We start from the raw sequence: 21782 nt of genomic DNA on the forward strand, positions 1-21782 counted from the left end.
TTACACAGAAACTTAATAAGTGTTATGACAACCTATTAAACTAAAAGTTTTACTTGAACAGAAAATGCTAGAAATATTATGTTATTTGCAAGCGAAAAAAAGCTGAATTTTTTTGCAAAATTGCAAACATGGTAAAATTAGTAGGTATCGATATTGCTGTTCTGAATCTTAAAAGGCGATAAATAAAAATATGCACCGCCTGTTTCAAGTCTGTCTTTTTACTTTCAGTTTGACGAAAACAAAGACTACAGAATGCACAAGACATCACTCGTATAGTTTTAAATGGGAAAAAGTGTATTGGTCAATATGGCGAATAAAGTCCCGCTTTTAGTACAGGAGCCAAGCTATAGACTGACGATTCTTTGGGGGAGGGGCTTAGTCCAATTGTAAGTTTCTGCAGATTTTGTGTGATTCAAACGTTTAGAAATGAAACTAAAGAGACGGCTGTTTAATTTTATTGGTGATTTTTCATATGAAATCTAATCGTTAGTTTGGCAAGCAGTTTTGGAGAATTTGATGTTTCCCCATTCAAACAGAATGCCAAGCATACTGCCTGGGAGCCATTTCAAAGATGATCGCAGAGTGAAATGACGTGCCTTAAAGAGACTTTGGCCGTAGGCACTGTTTGTTTTATGCTTATTTAATTTAAAATTTATCAGTTCTACGCCTCTTTCTTCCTGATGGCCAGAAGGCTTTATTACATGGCCAATTGCCAAATTAAAATGATTTGAACTATTAAAACGAAGTCCAGATATTCAAAATTAAGAGGGGGAAGTAATCAATGAAAAAGAAAACATTCATAGGCCCCTAAAAGCCAGATGTGAGTAATTAATGACAGCGCTGAATGAGTGAGCTGTAGTCATCCGCACTGAATCCTTCACACACACGGGCTTTAGGCAAACACACTGAAAGATGTCTTGCCAGCAAAGGCTAGAATTGCAGTACTGAGTGATACCTTTTAAGCTACTTAATTCCTGATGAAAATCGATGCCGGTTGGTGTCAGAGTGGGAAATGGATGAAAAGTGAAACCACTGAAACAGAAACGCAGATGCTAAAATGATGAACTCCAATCCATCTGCAGATTAATAGCTTCAAACTGACCAAGAACTTTTGACTTAGGAAATTCTAACCTTTTTTTACGAAATGCTCAGTCTCTCGCCGAAGCGTTTCATCGACTATTGAGCTTTTAGCAGGTAATTTTAGTTTTCTTGCCATCTGTAACAGCCTTTGCAATTACGCGGTAATGAGCAGCACAAAATAAGGCATCTCATTTCCCTCCATTAAAATTTCTTTCATTGTGCCCTGACACTAACCCTTTTATACGAGTGATGCTTCCAGAGAAAAAAAGCGTGTATTGTTAGTCCCATTTCCACATATGGATCACGCTGTTTATTGAATTCTGTCATCTCCATTAAAGAGTCTGGAACTTTCTTTCTTTGACTAATCTATTAGAAGAAAAAGTAGCACTTACACAATGCACTTCCTGTTTTGCTCCATGGATGTCTAAAACTAATGTGAAGTGCTTGCTGTGCACTGCTCATCGAGTGTTTATGATTTCCTTTTCAGTCTATATTGGATTATAAACATTTTGCCTCGCTAGCCTGTTTTGTCTCATGAAGGCTTCATGTTTATTTATAAATTATTAGTATTAATATCAGTATTACTGTTGTGTAATCATGATAGCATAACGTATAACAATGTAGAATTCAATGTATTATCAGGAGTCGCACAAAGAATTATTAAAGGGGTGGTATTTTTAAAGCTTGGTTGTGTTTATGGGATGAAAAGCAATCTGTGCTTATTCTTCAATTGTAAAAAATCTTGTTATGTTTTCATATATCTTATCTTACTTTGATTCTATACAGCTACTCAGCTAACATGAAAATGACTGTCATATTTAGTAGTTCCTCGAATGGCCGCCCTCAAGAGACTCTGATTGGTCAGCTAACTTAATGGGCTGTGATTCGCAGATCGTCTCTTTGTCACCAGGAAAAGCATCGGTGAACTCACCGGTGATGCAGTTTGACCAATAGCTGAGTGATGTTAAACTTACTGTTTAATGGAAGTCACTTTGACCAAAGACCCAGTTTATTGATGCTTTTCATGAACAAAACAAAAATTACATATTTTTAAAATAAGAAAACTGCGATAATACGCGTAAATCAGGGTTTAAAAATTGCGTTGACATCTACTGGTAACTATTCGAGGCTTGGCGCGTCTCCATATGACGCCTCAAGCTCAGATAAAGATTCTACAGGGAATCCCTGCACAGCTAAATATGACGCTGACGGGATACCTTGTGCATCAAAAACTTACGCCGAGGGTTCCTGACCAAGCCTTTGAGGAGTTTTCAGCCAAATCCAGCACTGAACTAAAAAGGGAGAGTACAACAAACAAACTTTTTACAACTGTATTTGCTGGAATAATAAAAGAAAAACTCCACCTTGGAGTTATTAAGACTTCCAGAAAAAGGAAAAAAATTTGAGACTGATGACGGCAGCCAGAAGTGAGAATTACGTCAAATTTACTCTCAGCCCCATAAACCTGCAATGGAAAAGTCTTACTTAAGCGGTAATTGTTTTTTTTTTTTTTTTTTTTTTGTACTTTGATGCAAAGATTATATAATACATTCATAAATGCATAAATGTTCATACTTTTTATAATTTAAATATTAAAAACTTTCAAGGATTTAAGATTATGATGATCGTTAAATGCATTATAACAGCATTGTGAAAAAGGGTCAATATCTCCTTGTTCAGCCTGCTGTTTTGATGTTTTAGGGCCTGTGTTTTTTGTAAATAAAATGTTTTTTTTGATAAATTCTGACACTGGTGGGTTTGTAAGTGAGCCTACCTGTGACACTCTTCTACTACATTTTATTATTTCTTAAAATATTCCTAATTGTTTTTTTAAGATAATGATTCATTGTGAGCTCTTCCCGACTTAACTTTTTTAGCTTATTTAAATAAAAGGTTCTAGTCAGCTCAACTTACATCAATCAGACTGACTAAAAACATTAAGTTAACCTTTGTTTTTCTTGAAGCCTGATTAACTTACAAACAAATATTCCAAAACATACAAACATTTAACATAGGCTCCTTCTGAAAATGTATGCCTATATATGTTACTTGAGGTCGGGAATTATGTAGCGGGAGGTACGCATGGTTGCCATTTGTTTTTAAAAGGAGGCGGTATGTTTTTATGAGGCGGTATGGGGCTTTTCCATTTCAGGCTTACCAGCTGACCGCTTACCTGTATGTGGACGGCTTTGCCGCAGTTTGTCTGGTTACTCAATTTGTAGGTCGGCGGACTTGAGACACAAAGCGAAGTTGACCGCAGTGAGGGGATTCGAGTCAAGAAAAGAATGGTTCCAGAAGGCAGGTAAAACAATAACAAATAATGAAATAAACAAGTAACTAACAGAGTAAAATCTGAAAGTGTGAGACAAATCACGCGACTTTTCTTTTCAAAACACAGAGGTTGGGTTTAGGGAAGTGGGTGGGCGGAGCAATCTGTGCTTTTTAAAAGATTATTAATTAGGTTAAGGGAAGAGGAGGGTGGGGTTATCGGCCGCTTGGTCAGTCAGTTAGTCAACAGCATCCCCTGGTGGATTTATGTAAGTACAGCAGGTGCGAATGGCACACAGCGGCCAAAAAATGTAGCTCCTGGAACATATTTTGCACTCTCCAGAAATGTATATAGGGGTACGAAATCAGAATGAGCCTGGGTTGCAAATGTTTGTTGTCTTGGCCTTTTGTCATAACTTTCTTTTTCAGTGTTGTTATTATTGGTATTGTGGTCAGATATATTTGTATCAATGTTGCATTTAGTGAAAACTTTAAAAAAAAACATGTTAAAATATTTTAAATAAATGTTCTTTAAATTAAAAACTAAATTTTGAATAATGTTAGGTTCATATTTTAAACAAGAATATTATTTCACAATATAACAGTATTCACTATCATTTTAAACATCCTTTGTGTGAGAAAAAAAAAAATTTGACAGAAAAATATTGCAACTGACCAATCACAATCAAGCTCTTCTCAGCAGTATTACACACACAGACGGCTGAAATATCCTTCTTCAGCTCTCCTGAACATTTCAAGTGGGAATAAAGGTTATGAAAAGGCCCTGATCCCACTCTTCATCTCATTTCCAAAGAGTAATTTATTCTTATAGATTTCTTTTTTAGGGAAGTTCTCTGAGGGCGTTCGCCTCCGTCCTTTGACAGCATTACAGTGATCACAGAGTTATACTATACTTCCACATGCGCGCTGAATGAGATTGGTCTTCACCGCTGGCGCACTCAATCCGAACAGACCTCAGATAAAATGAAAGCCGAAGAGAAGAGCCCTCGCTGGTTGTAAAAGGACCAATTAAGAGAATATGCCTTTAGAAAAGCCAACGAGAGGGAGAGATGGGCTCTTTTTTCATCTTTAATTCATTAATGTGAGGCATGTGGCAGCTTCAGAGCATGTAGCCTTTCAAGCTCTCAGCAATTATAGATCCTGTCACCGTCTGCTTTTCTAGAGGTAACTATGAGAAAGGAAACAAGAGCTGTGTCTGAAATGGCTGCTTATCTTCTGTACTTTTTCCCATGTCCACCATTTTGTAGTGGTGTCCAAACTCTGAGTGAAAAGTTGCATCCTGAATGACACACTGTACACTACTTATTCATGTATAGAGCCATTCAACATGTTCAATACTTACAATTACACATTCTAATGTTTGGGTAACCCTGAGGACAAATGTGCATATGATCTGGAGAATATCAAGTGAGACAAAACCATAGCTAACAAGAAAGTGAGTTGACAGAAAAAGGGAAACACTATTTTTGCAATTTCTTCTGTTTATTCTCAAAAAATCAGGAGATTTTGCAAAATTTGGGACAGTTGGGACAATCAGGAAAACCTGATTGTGGTGCGCTGTCTTTACAAGTTGTATTATGTGACCAAACGGGCAAACTGACTTAGAATTGTTGTCTATTTGGAGATAGAAATGCAATGCAATGTGTTCAAACCTTACTCATCGCGTTTTGAGGTTTTTATATGGTACCTTACAATGAACATCACAAAAATATAGCTTATATTATATGGGGGGCAAGATTATCTCAGGAGTCACCTGAGGAAATTGGAAACCCAATGAAAATAATAAATAATGATGTTCTTAGAGCTGTGGTGAAAATGTGTTATGAGATATTGATTCTGCATTGATTCTGAGATTTTTAGAATCAATAGCTTTTTCTCTTCTGAATCGATTCTGAGATCATTTTTTTAACAGAAGATGCCACTGTATGCTTTACAAAGAGCCATGCGCTTTGGATCCAGTTCCTTACAAATACCATTTAAAAAAAAATCATTAATAAGGGTTAGAGTAAATGACAAGTGTTCATAGTGAAATGTTTACATAAACCTTGTAACATAAATGCCAACTTACACAACTCCGAATGTGCACTTGCTCCTCATCATGAGCATTTGTGTACAGTGTGTGTACAGTTACAAACCAGAATAGAGCGCCATCTGCTGCTACAAACTAGCCTAGAGCACCGTTTGCTGTTAAAAACTGGTCTAGGGATCCATTTGCTGTTAAAAATTAGCCTAGAGCGCCGTCTGCTTTTACAAACTAGCCTAGAGCGACATCTGCTATTACAAACTAGCCTAGAGCATTGTCTGCTGATAAAAAAAACTGGTCTAGAGCTTCATCTGCTGTTAAAAACTAGCCTAGAGCATCGTCTGCTTTTACAAACTAGCCTGAAACTCCATCTGCTGTTACAAACTAGCCTTGAGCACCGTCTGCTGTTAAAAAATTGGTGCCATCTGCTGTTAAAAACTAGCCTACATCACCATCTGCTGTTAAAAAAAACTAGTCTAGAGCTCTATCTACAGTTAAAAGCTTGCCTAGAGCGGCATCTGTTTTTTACAAACTAGCCTAGAGCCCCACCTGCTGTTAAAAAACGAGTCTAGAGCTCCATCTACTGTTGAAAGCTTGCCTAGAGTGCCGTTTGCTTTTACAAACAAGCCTAGAGCGCCGTCTGCTGTTACAAAAAAGCCTCGAGGGTCGTCTGCAGTTACAAACTAGCTTAGAATACCATCTACTGTTAAAAACTAGCCTAGAGCACCGTCTGCTGTTACAAACTAGCCTAGAGCACAGTCTGCTGTTACAAGCTACATTAGAGCTCCATCTACTGTTAAAAAATTACACTAGAGCACCATATATTACAAACTAGCCTAGAGTGAAGTCTTCTGTTTTAAAACTAGCCTAAAGCACCATCAGCTATTACAAACTAGCCTAGAGAGCAATTTTCTTTTAAAAAAAAAGTCTGGAGCACTGTGTGCAAATGTAAGCTAGTCTAGGGTGCCATCTGCTGTTACAAACTAGCCTACAGCGCCATCTGCTGTTATAAACTGTCATCTGCTGTTATAAATTAGCCTAGGGCGCCGTCTGCTGTTAGAAACTAGCCTAAAGCGTCATCTGCTGTTATATACTAGCCTAGAGCGCTGTCTATTTTTACAAACTAGCCTTGAGCACTGTCTGCGGTTAAAAAAATGAGTCCAGAGCTCTATCTATCGTCAAAAGCTCCATCTACTAGTAAAAACTAGCCTAGAGTGCAGTTTGCTTTTACAAACAAGCCTAGAGCGACATCTGCTTTTACAAACTAGCCTAGAGCACCGCCTGCTGTTAAAAAAAAACTGGTCTAGAGCTCCATCTACTGGTAAAAACTAGCCTTGAGTGCAGTTTGCTTTTACAGACAAGCCCGTCTGCTGTTACAAACTCGCCTAGTGGGCCGTCTGCTGTTACAAACTAGCCTAAAGCTCTATCTACTGTTAAAAACTAGCCTAGAGGGATATCTCCTGTTAAAAACTAACTCAGAGCATCATCTACTTTTTAAAAACTAGCCTAGAGGGCAATCTGCTTTTTTAAACTAGCCTGGTGGGCCGCTTGCTGTTAAAAACTAGCCTATAGCACTTTCCGCTGTTTTAAAATTAGCTTAGAGTGGCATCTACTCTTTCAAACTAGCCTAAAACACTATCTGCTGTTAAATACTAGCTTAAAACACCTGTTAAAAACTAGCCTAGAGCACCATCTATTACAAACTAGCCTAGAGGGCCGTCTTCTGTTTTAAAACTAGGATAGAGCGCAATCAGCTGTTACAAACTAGCCAAGAGTGCAATTTTCTGTAAGAACTAGCCTGGAGCGCTGTCTGCTAATGCAAACTAGCTTAGAGCGCCACCTGCTGTTACAAACTAGCCTTGGGTGTCATCTGCTTTTACAAACTAGCCTAGAGCGCAGTCTGCTGTTATAAACTGTCATCTGCTGTTATAAACTAGCCTAGGGCGACGTCTACAGTTATAAACTAGCCTAAAGCGTCATCTGCTGTTATATACTAGCGTAGAACATCATTTGCTGTTCAAAACTAGTCTAGAGCCCCATCCGCAGTTACAAAATAGCCTAGAGTGCAGTCTGCTGTTATAAACTAGCCTAGAGCCTCATCTGCTGTTATAAACTAGCCTAGAGCCTCATCTGCTGTTAAAAGCTACCCTGGAGCATCATTTGCGGTTAAAAACTAGCTTAGACCACCGTCTGCTGTTTTAAGCTCAAAACTGATTTAAGCTGGAATAACATTGCATTGTAAAAGTTTTAGTATTGATTTTTCAAACTTTTTTTTTTTTTTTGCCACAGCTCTAGTTCCTCTTCTGTAAGTTCTTATGAATAGTTTCTTCTTATATTTTTAAGTAATTATTTTATATATAGAGCTACTGTTAAATTTACATTTTATCAAACAAATACATCTGAAATAACAATTTCTATTTGACAATTTTAATAACAAGTAAATAAGCATGACAAGGAGGTGTTTTTGTTGACAGATAAGATTAAAAGGATATAGTACAGGATAGTAGGTGTAATGTTCATGACAAAATTGTCATTGACAAACTGCTCTCTCTGGCTCACACCATCTACAGTACTTCCCCCATCTGAATTTGCTCGCAAATTTTCATTCCCTCGTCCCAGATTTAGTGTGCATTACAGTATATAGGGATTATAGTGAATGAGTGTAGTGCTTTCGGACGCAGAGCAGGACTCCCTCCCCCCATGCTATGCTAATGTAATATGCTACAAAAAAACAAGGCTGTAAAATCGCTATTAGCCTCTGACATTGTGGTCCATGGAGTAAAGCATAAGGTCCACAGGGTGACTGGTAACATTTACAGGCCTGACATTGACCTTAACTGATGCAAAACAAGAAGCCTTGAGCGTTTCTTGAAGTATTAGCACATGAGCTTGAGCAGTGAAGTGGGTGGGTAGAAGCATTCAACCAATACAACTGCAGGAAGAAAAAGCTAGCAGAGAGATGAAGCACAAGTATACATAAGATAGAAGATTTTAGACTCCAGTGGCTGAAATTGGTTTGATTTGTGTGTGCATGTTTGTGTTTGTGTTTCAGTGTGTCTGATTGAACACATAAATGGGATTCACAAATGGATAGATTTTTATTATGCTTTGTTAGACCTATAGCAAAAGTCCAAATGAGTTTTAAATTGACCTTATTTGTTTTCATGATAGTTTAATTGTATTTTTTAAAGCATTTTTATTTTTGCTGTATATGCCAACATTTTTATCCATTCTAACAAATTAGTATTTCATGTTTATTGTTTAGTTAATTGCAATCTCAATTCAAACACCCATGCAATCTTAGTCTCAAAGGGCCCTATCATATATCTGGCGTAATACGGTGTGGCTCAAGTGTTTGTTTGTTTTTTGTTTTTTTTGCTATTTTGATCGTGCTGGCGTGCTGATCTGAAAAAGAAGTGTATTAAGGTGCATTTTTGGCACGTTGCAACTTTGAGTCAACTGAAAGAAACCATTTACCAACTAAAAGCTTGTGTAAAGCTTGCCAATTTATTTATGTAGCACTATTAAACACAACCAAAGATTGACCAATGTGCTGCACAATACAAATCACAAAGAGCTCTATTTTAACGATCTAGGCGGAAAGTCTAAAGCATTAAAGGCGTGTTCGAATCCACTTTTGCCATTTTAAGGACAAAAAAAGTATGCATTTCATCACAGCACATGGTCTAACAGAGTTGTGATTATTTTCCTAATAAGTTATAGGTGTTTTAAGCATACATGCGTTAAACCAATCAGTGTCTCATCTCCCATTCCCTTTAAGAGTCAGTTGCATCACATAGTGCATTTGCTATTTATATAGCAGACTTTATAAGTGTAAAAACTAAATGCTTCACTATAATAAAAGTTATTGAGATCATCCGCAGCGAGAGGATAAAGTACAAGCCTCCTCCATTCAGCCTCTTTACTTCCTCTTTACTTTACTTTTACTCTTTACTCCTTTACTTTCCTGGATAATGATACAGTGTTGTATGCACTCCACTGAAGACATCCATTAGCCAACATATTTAATTTTGTTTGTAAAGTGCAAAGATTTGTTTCAAAACTATTTCTAAACTATTTCTAAATTCAGTTCTAGTTTCTAGCAAACGAATAATTAAACAATAATAACAAAGTGGTCATATCTAAACATACGTCCTATTCTTATGCCCCATGTGGTCCAAAACCAGACAAATCTAAACTTGTTTTTATTAAGACAAAAATAAAAATGCATATAATAAATAATACTGCTAATAATAATAACATTATACAAAAGCAAGTTGTCATGAAAAAAAAAACTGAAAAAAAAGCCCCCCGAGATAAAGAAGGCATACAGGCAGTGTTTTTTATATTTATGTAGAAAAATAATAGTTTTTGTAGCATTTTAATCCTTTATTTTTGTCATATGTAAATATATTTGTGAATTGCCGGACATCCTGTGTGTATTAAGCAATGTGTACACGTTTATGGTGCACAACTAACTCGCTCTGCGCTGGACTTTAGTTTATTTTAGTTCTTAAAATAGCAACGCATCAACAATGCGCCTTAACACACTTACTTTATAGACCAGCACACCCATGAGTCCACAAAGTTGTGAAAATGGATTTGCTATTTAAACAACGTGGAGCAAAATGGGGAAATTAGGGTTGTGTTGATGTAAAAATAGCAACAAATCACGCCATAAACATCTTGAGTCTTATTGCGTCGGGTGTATACGATGGTCCAAAGAGAAAGATATAAAATTATAGCTAAAACAAACAATTCTCACTGATAAATTACCAAATCGAAAAGGTTTTTAACTTAGATTTAAAAACAGACAAAGATGACATAGATTGAGTACAGAGGGTCAGAGCATTCAACAATGTAGGACCAGCTACTGCGAAATCATGGTCGCCCCTGCATTTCAGCCTCGACTTGTGGATGAATAATAATCTCTGGTTTGAAGACCAAAGAGACCGACCAAGCTGATATTCAGTCAACAGGTCTGACGGATAAGAAGGTGCCAAGCCATTTAGTGATTTAAAAACGAAGAGAAGAATTTTAAAAGTGACACGATAGTGCTCAGGCAACCAGTGCAAAAAGAAAAAGACTGGTGTGATGTGGTCATGTATTTTGGTACCGGGTAAAAGCCTTGCAGCAAAAAGAGTTTTTGTCATTTAAAGAGCACATTAGTTTTGTGCCTATGCGGGTCCAAAAATTCATTTACATTGCTTTTTACACACAAAAGGATGTACAGCAACACACAAATATCTTTAAATTTGAAAAATTAATTAGTATTAATAAATTTATTTATTAAAAATTTTATCAAAGTATTATTGTCTACATAAATTTAAAATCTGCTTCCCTCACCTCAGAGGGCTTTGGTAGAATTCAGCTCTGTTGTAGTTTATTTATGACAATTTACGTTTGTTAAATGCTATTACTAGTAGTATTGGTAGTATTTGTTATAGCCATGCTTATATATTGTGATTTTTTTTTTTTTTTGTTTATGTTTAACTGTCAGGTTTTAAAAACTGTTGCATCACCAAATGAAGGATGTTTGGATATAACAATGTTTTTCACCATACAGACCATTTTTTCTGTCCTTGAATTAGAAAAAGTAGATACTTACTCATCCTTAGTGCTTTTGCTCCATCCACTTTAGACTTTGTGCTTAGATCATTAAAATAGAGCTCAAAGCAGAATTTCTTTTTTCTTCTTTTTTTTCCATCTTAGCTTTAAGCATAGGGAACACATTAAAATGAACATACTTACGGGTTGCTGAAGATGAATGGAACTTCAAGCTGTACTGAAGAATCTGTGGAGACAGAAATCAGGCTCTATATTATTCCTGTTATATATCAGGAGACATCTAAGAATATAGCATGGAGGTGTTAAATAAACCGTCAATCAAGCCAATCTCTCCAACAACACTAGCCACGGAGCATGTGGGGATTGAAATGGTGTGATTTTGCCTAAAGAAAGGCCTATATCTGTGTTTCTCAGGCTCTAATATCAAACTGAAACAGCACTATCACGAGCGCAATGCGTTATGCCATAAAATCACACTCACTATGTGTTAAACGCAGTGTAAATGTACTAATTAACAGTCTGCATTAAAGAAATGTGATGGCTTTCACATTAAAACATGCACATTTGCTTCTATATCAATCATTTTAAGCCATGTAAAGAGAACAAGAACTGCAAAAAGACAGTATAATTTCACATAGTCGGCCAACCTCATGCTCAGCTGTTCATGTTCTGTTAAGAACATTACAAAAGAATTACTACAGGATTGTGTTATACAGGCAACCTGTTAAGTTAAACAGTTGAGCTCTACTACTTTTTTAATCTATTCAGCTGATCTCCAGGTTATGGTGCAACACTTTAGGCTTAGCTTTATGTAAACATTGAATTGGATTAGACCAGTGTTTTACAAGCACCTTCCTGGAGGATCACCAGCACCACACACTTTTTCATGTCTGCTTAGCCAAACTCACCAGATAGATTCAGATCATCAGCTCAATAGCGGAGACTGAAAGACTGTAATGGGTGTGACAGACAAAGGTGACGTCCAAAACATGCAGTGTTGGTGGTCCACCAGGATTGTGGTTGAGAAACACTGGATTAGACCATTAGCATTGCTTTTAAAAAGTCAAGTTTCCAACAATTTTTCCAACTTTTTTCAACTAAGATCTAAGTTATTTTTGGAAAATTTTGAGCAAGATGCTAATGGTCTAACCCAATTTAATGATCTATGCTAAGCTAAGCTAAAAGTGCTCCTGCCAGATTCAAAGATTGCCTGATTGGATTCAAAAATGGTTAAAGAGAGTTAGGTAGGGGAGCCTACTTGTGCAGTGTTCCATTAAAGGTACAGTTAGTGAACACAGGATATTTCTCACCAGAGTGCAGCCTTTAAATTTGACTTTAAAACAGTTACAAAAGACTCATTAAAAGAAAATCCCTGTTCCTCGCTCACACACTGAATAAAACCAGAGGCATTACATAGGTTTCAACTGTATTATTTTAACCGTTTCCTCTCTGAACACACCTTGTAAATGTGCTTTGTTGCTGGTGTAGTCAAATAACGGAGGCAAAAAGTGCTTTATTGGACTAGAAAGTCCACTAAACGACACTATGGCCACTTATATGCATTTGTCTAGAGGATTCCACATGGGCTGGCTGTGGTGTTGCTTTCTGCATGCGTGTGATTATATCAATCAGAACAATCTTGATGTAAAGTTTGTTTTTTGTTTATTCCGGGAATATTTCTTAATAAATATGGTCACACTTTATTTTGATGGTCCGTTTGTTGAATTTAAGTTACATTGCATCTACATGCCAACTAATTATCATCAGATTATAGGTAGACTGTTAGGTTAGGGCTGGGGTTCGGGTTAGTGTAAGTTGACACTTAGTTTCTTAACAAAGTTTCTTATAGTCAATTAAATGTCTGTTGAAGGAGCAATATCAACAGATATTGAGCAGACATTCTACTAATATTTAAATGGACCATCAAAATAAAGTGTCACCATGTATGTTTAGTATATGTATGTATGTTTATGTATATTAGTCTAACATTCCTAAGATGTTTCCTAAACCTTTTTACTTCAATTGCATTTATTTATCTTGCTGTACATCAGTATCATCAGATATAAACAGTATATGCAGATTTTTGCTGCTTGATCAAACTACTTATATAAAATAACCTGAATCAACACAATTCATCAGTTGAGATACTTTAATTGTTTTATGTTTAATCCACCTAAAATTGTAAAAAAAAAAAACAGTTAAGTTAACTTAGTGTAGTGTATTTATAAGCTAATTTCGAGAGGATCACATGCTTAAGATTGTTCACAGCTGGTCCTGCATTGGCTTACGACTGTTTCACCAATCACATGATTCCTAACTCATTATAAATAACCAGAGTTTTCTTATGTCAGTATCTTCATCTTGAAGAAACCCGCCCCTACTCCCCCTCCCTTTCAGATGAGTTTGCTCGTTCTTCCTGTGCTTGAGTGGGTATTCCTCGGGTTCCCCGATTACCTCGCACAGTCCAAAAACACGCATTGTAAGTAAATTGAACATACCAAATTGATCCCATAGCCAAGCTCTTACAAGTGTACATCTCTCCTTAGCCATATCTGTCATTATCCAGAAATAAGTTGGGGGAGATCATCGAGATCTACCTGAGCTCAAACTCCCCTCTCGCCCAGCAAACGGGAGGGAGCCCAGGGATCGAAGATCTCATAAGCTCAGGACTCTCTCTCGGGACAGCATGCCAAACAAGCTTTATTATCAATCATCAGTTTAATGTGAACTCTTGAAAAAATATTGTGTGGTGACAACATGAAGAAATTGTGTGGAACCCAGCATTTTACTGCATAGAAATCAGTGTATTATTTATCAATGGAAGATAGAAGGATGGGCCTCAATTATCAGCATTTTGCTATTCTTATCTTGTTCATTTTGACTTGTTGGATGGAAACACTGCATTATTCGCACGTCTTTTATGCGCTAATCCATTTTTGCGCATAAAATTCACTCTCAATTTTGGATGGAAACATAGCTAATGGAGTCATCTAAATAATCTTGTTTTTCATTTTGATGTATATATTTTGCTTACCCCATTGGCTGATTATTTTGCTTGTTTTAAAGAAAACCTATTTAATTTTGGCATATTATTTTTTAAAACAAGACAATATTTTTGATTGTCTAGAAAATGTGTCGTGATTTAAGAATTGTTGGATATTTAGACTAGAAATAAGACCAAAACTCTAAGTAAGAAAAGCATTTTAGTGTGGATTTGCATTTTAAAACTTAAAACCTAACAAAAAAGTTTTTAGCTATATACTCTCAAAATCATTTCAAATAAGTCCACAATTATTTTACGAATGGCAAAAAATGTGTAATTAGTCAAAAAACAAAACAAATTCGTAAATAAAGACAAAACAATTTTAACTGAATATAATTTATAATTATAAGACTATTCGTATGTTCGCAGCTCTTATTGCCATATTAAGTATTAAATAAGACAATATCTATCTGTGTATAGGAAATGTAAATAAAATGCAGGCCTATGGTTAATTAAATAACACAAAAAAGACGCAGATGATGTTTATCGTTACTGATCCTTCCTCCCAGTCGATTAATTCGCCATGTTTATAAAGTTACGATAACATGATGATGTGAAGTAATGAAGCATGTGAGCCCATAAGCACAGCCACGCTTTTCTCTTATTTCGTTGTGCCAGTCCTTGTGGATTTGAAAAGACTCAAGGAAGGTAATTGCTAAGTCAATAAACGCAAATTTAGGCCATGGCGTTAATTTCATTTAGCCTGTTTAACACAGAAGGCTAAATTTAATCCTTTTTTGCTGCAAAATAATGAAACGGGCGGGGAAAAAAATAATTCGTTTGCCAGCAAAACACTTAGAGAGATGAACAAGAGCTGCTAATAGCCGTGTTGTCTGTATGCTTGGCCTGTTATGTCTTTGTAGATTGAACGTGGTGAGGGTACGGCAGGGGTCAGCGCCGTAAGCAGGTAAACAACGTGCTTTTAACTGGACCTCATCGTACCCAGCAGCTGGGTTTATAACGCACCGCTGGCCTTAGCCATTTAATAAAGTGCCCTCGACTCCCTCAGTCTGGAAAAGAGCTTCAAGCCAATATTTATGTGGCATATATGCACAGTTTACGCAGCAATAAGCAAAACGATATGGGCCAGATAAAAGCAGCAAATACAGTAGGTGTAGCCCGAATCCCAACCGCCAAGGGCTCGGCTCGGCTGTTTAAGCCTTTCCTGATCGTGGCAAAACAGGAATAACTAATTGTATATTTCAGATGCAAAGCAATTCCACTGAGGGAGTTCTGAAGGCCTGCATGAAACAGGATTTTGTGTGTCTGTTCCCAGAGGAGGCCAATACATCAGCATGCCAAACACTCTTTACTCCGACTCTTGTGATGTAAAATAAGACAAAAATACAAATGTATCCAATGAGTAAAATAATAATAATGATAATAAACTTTCATTGCAGTATACACCGTGTAAACGTTCTGGGCTGCGTTTCCCAAAAGCATCGTAAGCCTAAGAAGTTCGTAGAAATGATCGTACGACTGATCTTAATATTACGGTCTGTTTCCCAAAAGCATCGTAACTTAAGTAGCACTTGAAAATCTTAGTGGATCTACGAGTGCTCTGGAGTAATCGTAAAGCCTTAAGTGCATCGTAAGGAGACAGAGTTATGAGGGCACCTGCTGGACAACCGGCAAATTGCACCTACAATTTACTTCTCTTCAAAGTCATTATTCATTTTATTTGTACGTATATCTCTATTCATTTATATTTTATACACATTACACAATTCAATATACAAATAATAATGAATAAAGAAAAAAATAAAAATTACATAATAAATGTTAGAATGAAAAAAAAAATTACACTGTTGTATATGGACATTTCGAGGGTAGTAGGCTATATTTTTGTCCTATTAGCAAATGCACATCAGGTGGGGATAATTAGGCTAAACTTTTCAAAAATAAATGTAAGAGCTTATTTATTTATTTATTTATTTACTTATTTATTTATTTTGATGTGAGATAATCAATTTTTGATAAAGAAATTGATAAATAATTCTACTTAAGTAAGGTTTCATATAAATATCGAAAATGATGCTGATGTCATTTCCGGCAAGGACTGTTAGAATTAGTTTTATGCGAGATTGGAGCAAGACAGTGTTTTTACAGTACGACATTTCCAGTTAATTTATGTTTTTAAACTGGCTCAAAAATATTTTTTTTATGTTATTCGAGTTGAATATACATTCACACAAGTAGAAGAAGAATTATATGGATTGCTATAACATGTGCAACAATAACGAGCCATTCTATAGCGTGACATTTCAGCACTTAACAAACGGATAGCGACTCCTAAGTTGCACTTAAAGCTGGGCTACGTGCAATTGTGTTAAGTGCATTTTTGGGAAACGCACGTGAAACAATAACGAACGTTCGCAAAATGACTCGTAGAAAACGCTCTTAAGTGCTAAGATCAATCGTTATCGGGAAACGCAGCCCTGATCGTTTGACAGATGATAAACTGACAGGAAGTTATTGTAAAGAAAAGTACATAGCATGACCAGATTTGGCAGCGCGAGATGGCATTACGTTGAAAAGGGTGGGGGGACTGTACCAAAAAGCTGAGAAGCGGGGGAGATTTGTAATGTTAGAAATAGGAACTGCTATGGATTGGGTTTCTGGCAGCCGTGGCGACACCATACTATACCAAATTTTTGCGACTGGGCGAATGTTTGTGGTTGTTAGGAACTACTATTGATAAGGTTTCTGGCGACTGCGGCGATGCCATACTATACCAAAGTTGGTGACCGGGGGTGTTTGAGACTGTTCCAAAAAGCTGAAGAACAGGGTGGGAGGGGGTGGGTGGGGTTAGAAACTACTATGGACTGGGTTTCCGGCAGCCGAAGCAGTACCATATTACACAAAAGTTGGCAACCGGGGGGGTGTTACAGACTGTACCAAAAAGCTGAGCACAGCGGGAGGTTTGTGGTGTTAGGAACTACACTGGACCAGGTTTCTGGCAGTGGCGATATCATATTATACCAAAGTTGTCGACCGGGGGTTGTTACAGACTGTACCAAAAAGCTGAGGACCGTGGGAGGTTTGTGGTGTAAGGAACTACTATGGACTGGGTTTCAGGTGGCTGCGGCAATACCATAATATACTGACGTCCAGGGCATGTTACAGACTGTACTAAAAAGCTGAAGACCGGGGGGAGGTTTGTTGTGTTAGAAACTACCATGGACCAGGTTTTTGGCAGCCATGTCAATACCATACTATACAAAAATTGGCTACTGGGGGTGTTACAGACTCTACCAAAAAGCCGAGGACCAGGGAGGTTTATGGTGTTAGGAATTATCGGGTTTCTGGGGGCCCGGGTGATTCCACAATATTTTTTCTTTTGGAGAAAGCCTTATTTGTTTTATTTTGGCTAGAATAAAAGCATTTTTTTTAATTATAAATATTTCAAAATTATTAGCTCCTTTAAGCTATATATGTTTTTCGATAGCTATATATTTTTACAGAACAAACCATCATTATACAATAACTTTCCTAATTACTCTAACCTCGTTAACCCAATTAACCTACTGTAATTAAGCCTTTAAATGTCACTTTAAGCTGTATAGAAGTGTCTTGAAAAATACCAGCTTAAATATTATTTATGTAAATAAAGTAAAATCCTTAAATGTGCAAACGAGGCGTTGTTTTAATAAATATGAGCTCATTTGCATATTTTTGTAAAAGAAATATTAGCTTTCTATGCAGTCAGGTATAAAAGTATATAATGAGACAAATTCAGTTTTTTTTCTAAAAGGTTATTTTTAAATATTTAAATGAGGCATTGTTTAATTAAATATAGTTCATTTGCATATTTATATCTCAAACATTAAAGAGCACCTATTTTACCCTTTTTCAAGATTTAATATAAGTCTTTTGTATCGCCAGATTGTGTCTGTAAAGTTTCAGCTCAAAACACCCATCGGATTAATTATAGGTTATTAAATCAGGGAAACGTAAGCTTTTATGACGTTGTAGCTGGTTTTGTTGCATGTGCCTTTAATGTAATAGTGTTTTACATAGCTCATTCCCTGTCTGAAAGTAAAATGTAGCTTTTTCAAAATCTGTAGATCTCTTAAATAATTAATAACTTAATGTGCTTAATGCGAGATCACCTCAACTCAATTTGTTTTCCTCTTTCAGCACAATATCTCTTATTTTCACTTCATTTCTACCTATAAAGAGACTGAGAATGCACAGCAACAGTACAGCATGTACAGCAGGCCAAACACTTCTGGATCTGCTTTTAATCGCATTGCTTTGGGTGTTTGTGGCTTCAGATGATAATAACATTCAGGCCCCAAATGAGATGCTTTATGAGCTCCTTCTACAGAACGCCAGTGTTTCGCAATGCTCCATTAGCGCTTAGTATAAACTGTACACACTGTCACACAATACAACAGTTCCCTGGAAGCTGCTATTCCACGAGGAAGCTCATTAAGCCAGACGAGGAAAAACCTAATGGAAATAAGCGCTAATCTCTCTCATTCTTGTGAATGTGCAGTTTGGGGTTCGTTCCACAAAACGCAGCTGCTTCGCTTTCTCACTTCGCTCCCTGACGCTTATCTATCTGGAGAAATATCCCAGAATGCAGCATGTAGGAGGTTTTTTCCCTATTAAAGGAGGCACTGCGGGAGAAACGAGGGGGGGAATGAACTAATAGTTGTCATCATATTTCCCTAGTTGATTGATTACATTAAAAATCGCAGACCTTGAAAAGTTTATCTTTAAAATATGCAAATGAGGCTTTATTTTATTAAATATTAGCACATTTGCATACATTTCTAGCACAAAAAACTAGGTTCAAAATTTTTTACACATTAGAATCAAATGTATTTCCAGAGGGGGTTTTAGGAATCTGTTTATCACACCATTATTCAGAAAATAATCTGAACAGCTCGAAAAAAAGACATTTTAACTTCAAGGTTTTTGTGAAATAAAAAGTATACCGTCCAAAAACATGCAACTTAAGTTAATTGAGTAATCCAAATCGGCACCATAGACATGCTTCTAGTATTTAGTTATCTCCAAAGAGCAATCTCTTACTGTTCATTGGTTACTACAGCAGGGGAGTTCTCTAGATCTACCTGAGCTCAAACTTCCCTCCCGCCTTGCAACGGGAGGGAGCCCCGGGCTCTAGGATCTTACAGTATGAGCTCAGGGCTCTCTCCCAGGACAGCATGCTAAACAAGCTTTATAATCAATCATCAGCTAAGTGTGAACTCTTGAAATATGAAGTAATGTGTATATGTCTAGCTTGTACATATAAACTTTGTATGAAGTTCTCTGTCATTAAATGTATTTAGAAATGTTTTGAGCACTTTTTTGGTTTTTACATCCCTAAACTAGCACCAACATACCTTTCCATGGTAATTCAATTGTAAACTCCATCTAGGGCACTTACATGTGCTGATCAATTACTTTTGGCTGTTACACGCACAAGGTTAAAACCAGGGGGGATCGTGCTTTTGCAGTGGTTGCCCCAAATCTCTGGAATAATTTGCCTCTCCATTTTTTGCCTGGCCAAAACCCTTTCCGTTTTTAAATCAACTCTTAAAACTCATTTCTACTCTTCTGGCTTTTAACCCCACATGAGAGTCTTGTGTCTGTTGTGTTTGTACTTTATTTTAGATGCTGTTTACTTGTACAGCACTTTGGTAAACACTTGTTGCTTTTAATAGCGCTGTATAAATAAATATTGTCCTGACTTGATAAAAAGTATATAATTAGACAAATTATGACTTTTTTTTCTTTGAAATGTTATCTTTAAATCTTTAAATATGCAAATGTTACATTATTTGAATAAATACAAGTTCATTTGCATACATTTTAGCTCGAAAATAATAACTCTGATTGAAGTCAGGTTCAAAATTAGAGTTAGTATACAAATATTTATACAATTTTATACAAATTTGCTTTATTTTATTTATTTTTTATATTTTGCCATATTAGAGTCAAATATATTTCCAGAGGGTATTTGAGGAATCTCTTTTTATCACACCATAATTCAAAAAAATACTCTGAGCAGAAAAGTACAATTTAACAATGTTTTTGTACAATAAAATGTTGCATATAATCAGAAGAATTAAGTATGAACCATTTTTTTCTGAAAGATTAAATTTAATATTCCAATGAAGGCATAACGTTATTGAATATGAGCTCATTTGCATATATATTTATAGCTTTGGATGAAGTCAGGTTCAAAAATTTGTGTTTGTTGTTGTTGTTATTGCTTTGTTTTGGGGTTTTTTTTTTAGGAGATTTGAGAAATCTTTGTCTATAGAATGTCGTATATAATGACAAAATATGCGTAACCATATCTCAGTAAAACCCTTCAGAATATAGATGTGACTAAAACTGTGAAGTTTAATGAGTAATTGTTGCTGAAGTATAAATTTATGGCTCAGAGAAAGAGAAAAAAAAATCATTATGAGAAAACACCCTTTAAAAAAGAATGTGCTGTAATTAAAATCTACAGACACAAATTGATAAAGTATACCAAATATAACCATTAAAAGTTTTAGATGTTATCAGGCCGGAAAAATAAAAAAAACACTTCATGAAAAGCCAAAAAGAAAAAAAAAGTTATTTCGCCTGCAGTGTATGTTCTTAAAGGTCCCATGAAATGCTGTGGAATGCGCATTTTTGTTTGATTTGTGACATAATTTCAACTGAAACATGAAGATGGGGCAAAACATAGAGTAGCTTCTTCCCTTTAAAAAAACAGCCAATAACGTTTCACTTTTATCCAAGCCCTGCTAGTCAGAGTGGTTGAATCAAGTGCATATACTGTAGCAAGACATCTGGAAGGGGGTGGGATATGTCAGATACTAGAGAGCGTTTGATTGGTCAGAAGATTTGATGAGTAACTGAAATATGAGGTGAAAAATGTTTTATCCACTTAGGCGGAAGTGACAAACTGCAAGCTTTGGATGTTTAGCTCTTACAAATGCAAATTTTTATTATTTAGCAGGTTAGAATAAAGATGACCTTAATACTAAATACACAGGGAAGATATTAAAGGAATGGTTCACTCAGAATCTATTAATGATTACTTCATAATTTACATCACTTCTTTCAACCCTTGGGGTTTTTTTTTCTGTTGAACACAAAAGAAGATATTTTGAAGAATGTTGGAAACCAATAACTATTTTTACTTTAATAGTAATTTTTTTTTCCTTCTACAGAAGATTTTTTGAAATTCTTCAAATATTTTTTGTGCTCAACAGGGGAAAAAAGACATTTGTGAAGGTTTGGAACCACTTGAGGATGAATAAACGGTGAGTAAACTTTCTTTTTCATTTTGGTTGAATTATCCCTTTAAAAGACCTCCTGCTTTTGGTTCAGTCAGAAATACTCCTGCAGCAAACAGCATGAAAATCACATTTCTTTCTCTTTTTTCCCCCTCCTCTCCTCCTGATTTGACTTCCAAAGAATATTCCACAGTGATCCCAAACATCAAAGCCATTGGAATTTGATTAATTTTTCAGTTTGAGAGCCGCCGCTAATCTGCATGGAGATCTGCTTTCAGATTCAGCCGCAGCAGGGCCTGTTAGAGGTTTGAGCCTATTGAATAAAATGCTGGAGTACAGTACGTATGATCACACAACCTTTGGTTTGATAACAGTTATTCAATTAAAAGTCAAAGTTAACTATAGTCAAAAAAGTATGCTGGCTGTGTTAAAGTTAAAAAGGGCCTCATATTAAGGAAAGTCATGAATCGTTTCCTCATTTATTTTTAAGCATAAAAAAATACCTAATCTAATTTGATATATTTCTAAT

This window comes from Danio rerio, chromosome 22, assembly GCF_052040795.2.
Source record: "Danio rerio strain M-AB ecotype USA chromosome 22, GRCz13ab, whole genome shotgun sequence".
NCBI classification, from domain to species: domain Eukaryota; kingdom Metazoa; phylum Chordata; class Actinopteri; order Cypriniformes; family Danionidae; genus Danio; species Danio rerio.